Raw genomic sequence first — 4,759 nt, 5'->3', positions numbered from 1 at the left:
CGAGCGATTATATAACCATGAGATTACACATGCGAATGTACTCTCCCTCTCTCTTACACACATTAGAGCGACCAGTGAAGAAGCGGGGTCAGGAGCTATGAATCGATCCCTGCAACCACAATTAGAAGAGTACAATTAGGTGAGTAAACACACACACACATACAGCAAGTCGTTAAAAAAAACCCATGAAAACACTCAGTACTATAGACCACTTTCGTTGACTTGCAAACCTTGTTTCACGAATAACTTAGAGTTTGATAACAATGTGGTGGAAATAATGCAGATGATGTGAAACTAATGAGGAAGATAATGAATTGAAATTTCATCAAAAATAATATTAAAAATATTTTACTGTAAATTATGAATTTTAGCCACATTTATCCTAATTTTAACGAAAAAACTGGAACATGACTCAGCAATACTAGAAGAGAAGAGAACCAAGGGACAAATAATACTGAAACAAAATATTCGGAGGCAGAGTGAATAGTGTTGGAGAGGCGAGGAAAGGGAGCCAGGGAATATAGATGGCAACTGAAAACACACAGGAGACATGCAAGGGAAGGAGCCATGTTTCAGACTTAGGGTGGTAAGTAAAATATACTAGACGAAGTGGTGGAGGCAAGCAACTTTACACAGTTTTAAAAGTAGGTGTGATCGGGACCTGGGAGGCCAGTAACCAGTAACCCGGTCAGGTCCAGGAGCTGTAAAGCTAACTCAGCAAACACACCTCAGTAATTACATGTTCACCCCAGAAGCACGGCACTTCCCCACACTTAACACCTGTCACACCTTGCACCGTCCGGCACACCCACGACAACTTTTTCCAATTACCACACCCCAAACCCACCCTGCTAACCTCACTCCTAACCCCAACCAAACCTGCTAACTTTACCCGGCCTCCTCATCCCCGCCAACCACTCCTCTTTCAAACTGCAAAGTAAAGGAAAGGACTCACATTTAGCCTCGAGACGTGAGGTTACTGGTACCCGCCGCTCATCCCATGAGTGAACGTCCAGCTATATGGAGCAGCAAACCATCAGGATCAGCCTCCATGTGGTCCTGATGATCCAATCATATATATATATATATATATATATATATATATATATATATATATATATATATATATATATATATATATATATATATATATATATATATATATATATATATATATATATATATATATATATATATATATATATATATATATATATATGGACATCTTTAGGATACGCATAGGAATATCATCACTTATTTACTTGTTTTTTAAATGTGCAAAAACCTAGCTCCGGTACGTCTTTGGATCTTCATTTGAATAAGCTCTCTCAGGAGGCACTGTGTTGTTGTCTGACAAATGTACCTCCACCACCGCAAATCTTATGATTTTTAACTACATCATGTGTATTTTGTTCATTACTGTTAGTGGTATTAATAGCGTGCTCCTGAAATCCACTATATTCTCTGATAAAGTGCTGGAGAGTATCTTCCTCTCCACACACTTTTTCATTTACTGAATAATTTAACAATGGTTGATGGAACTCCAGATAACACAAACTTCCTCTAAGAACCTCATCACAGTTTTACGACTGAGGAACAATGTGATAGAAAATACTGCTGGGTGATTTAAAGTAGACTGTATATTCGTACGCTGTAAGAAACCGAACCATGGTACGGGTGGGAACTGAAGTCGCGTCTAATGAGTCGTAAGACTCCAGGACACTGGGCTTACGAGCCTCACTCGTACAGTTGTTTGTTTGCAGTTGTGTCATTGCGATTTCGTGAGTCTGTAAGAATTTTTTTGGCACAATACCAAGCACTGATCAGATAACGATAAGCTCCATCGGATGTTAGTCACCTGACTAACATCCCTGTCAGGAGAAATTTTGACGTAATTTGAATAACAAACTTTTATTGTGACAATGTATCGCTCTGTTAGAACATTTTGCTGGTCAGGGATCCTATCCAGCAAAATGCATATAGTTACGAGGGTACCTTCACCATATTCAACTTTAACAACAATAACATCAACTGAGAATAAAACATCATGTTCTTAATGAAACATGCTAGGAAGATATCTTAAATAACATGGATCCGAACTAGTGTCATGAAAGGATCCTTAGTTTAGCAGCTGAAGTATGCTCAAGGCATATTCCCCTATGGAAAAAGTAGAAAAGATGTCAACTGGAAAGAGAGAGACGCTTCTTCAACAGGCAAAGTCGAAGAATCACTTCTCAAGGGGGAAGTGTGTTCGGCTATCTGAAATGCGGAATGAAGCACTGACTAGGGAAATAGAAAATATTGAACTTAAGTTAAATAATTCATACAAGATCCAGGAGGGACAGGAAGAACTAAAAGCAATTAATGAAACTGAAAACAGTCCAAAATATTTATTTTCATATTCCAAAAATAAGGCAAAAGTCACATTCAACATTGGACCTTTGCTTAAACAAGATGGGACTTACATGGACGACAGCAATGAAATGAATGAGATAGCGAAGTCTGAGTATGACTCTGTGTTTAGTGGGCCATTAATCAGATTAAAGATTGACAATCCGGATGAATTTTTCATCCAGCAGTAACAGCCTGGTTGATCAGGCCTTGATCTGCTGGGAGGCTTGGTCGAGGACCGACCTGCGGTGGCGTTGACCCCCGGAACAACCTCCAGGTAGACTCCAGTTAGGGCACCAACATAATTTAAAAAATACTTGCAAGAAATAAGGTATGTGCTTCCCAGAATCTTTCAGTACGAGATATCAGTCATGGAAGATAAAGCACGATGAGAATAGTAGGATAATGTAAGAGTGCTTTAACAAGTTGGACAGATGATTACTAGTTAAACCTTAACAAATGCAAATGAAATAGAGCACAGAGGAAAGGGGTCCAGAGACTGTGCATCTCCTTTCATGGAAGCTGGTGTTCGTGCCAAACTAAACAATGAGACCTGAGAAAAAGCATCACGCCAAAGCTGTTCTTAAATTGAGTAAAAAAAATAAACGTTAGTGTCATTTTATTAGCTGGCAAATATAACATCCTTAAAAATCTAAACTAAGATTTCTTCAGGTTACTCATTACTTATATGTGGTCGATACTTGAGTCCACAGCTCCACTGGGGAACCTTCACTCAGTCAACTAACGTAAGAGTAGAGAAAGTTAAGAACTGTTACCAAACTATTAACACAGTTTCAAGTTTTTAGAAACGTGTTTTTAGAGGAAGGAAGAACAAAAGGTGACATGATCAGGGCGTATTTAAAAAAACAATAAAAAAATAGTAAGTTGAGTCAGACTTGAACGGAATACACATTCTAGGGAAACTTGCAGAACAAGTAAAGGAGGAAAAAAAATGAACTCCAGGGCGAGCCATCGAGACGTCATGAGGCATTTCCTCAGTGCATGAGTACAGAAGAGGAACAAGATTAAAAATCTCCACAAAAGTTGAATCTAAAGGGATTCAAATACACATACGAAGAGGCTCTTCCTTTATCTTATGCAACCTTAAATAAGAAATAACACATATGCTAGTAACGTTTATTTCCCTTTGCATTAATTTTCTCATTTGGTGTTTCTGCAAAATTTTCAACACGGTATTTTCCATCATTTTTTTTGTCAATCTCAGAATATTTATTAAATATAAAAAAATCTTGACTATGTATATGATTAAATTTAACATAAATTTAACATAATTTCCCACTGTCGAATGAGTAGGCTTTACACACATATACTAACGTAGTTATAATCAAATATATATATCAGTAGCCTCTTCTATATAAAAAGTCTAATGGTTCTAATTATAACCATAATTTTTAAATGGGGTAGACAGGTAAATCAACGAAAGGCCTCGGTCATATGACCAGAAGTTCCAGCTGCGGGTCATTATATGACTAAGACCAGCGTCAGGAAACACTTGTCCTGTTTCCTGACAAACTTTACCTAACTTAACCTCTTCTAAACGAATCTAAAGTTACGTCGGCCTCTATAATTGCCATTCGTCGTTCATTTTCCTAGTGTTGCGTTTTGTTTCTTTTCTTAACTTGGATTTCCACAGTTGAATACTCGAGAATTGTTTATGTAAACTGGTACGTGGAGAAAGGTGAAACCCGGAGAGTCTACCCACTCATCTTCATAATTAACTTGACTGTCTTATAGAGTAACGCGGATCTTACTTGTGTTCCATGTCACCGTAACTATGTTTGCAAGCCGTGAAATGAACAGGTTACACCACTCTGCTGAACCACTCCAGCAGAGTGGTGTAACCTGAGGCATTAAATTAAAGCCGTTTTATATCTAAACGCTGCAAGAAGAGCAGTGAACTTCTAATGAAGCTTTTTTTCATATTTCGGATTGCGGTTATAACTACACAGATTAAAATAAAATATTCCACATGAAGTATATATGTATTTTTTTCAGCAAACTATATACCAGTTATGGAGTTTGAGTGATGGCAGCGGCGCGGTATATATATAATTGCACTACTTTTTTTCTCCCTCAATCACATTTAGTCAACCACTGAGCAGAACCAGTTTTCACTTTCTTTATGGTTAAAGGCTCATATTTATTTTATAGAGAGTCGATCCCTGGAAATATGCCACATAGATGAAAGTAATTATATCCACACATGCTAGTAGTCAACAAAGATATGACGGTTTTATAACCTACTAGTAGTCAACAAAGACATGACGGTTTTATAACCTACTAGTAGTCAACAAAGACATGACGGTTTTATAACCTACTAGTAGTCAACAAAGACATGACGGTTTTA

This window comes from Cherax quadricarinatus, chromosome 8, assembly GCF_038502225.1.
Source record: "Cherax quadricarinatus isolate ZL_2023a chromosome 8, ASM3850222v1, whole genome shotgun sequence".
NCBI classification, from domain to species: Eukaryota; Metazoa; Arthropoda; class Malacostraca; order Decapoda; family Parastacidae; genus Cherax; species Cherax quadricarinatus.
The sequence above is the reverse complement of the archived record's forward strand: the minus strand, read 5'-3'. Positions refer to the sequence as shown.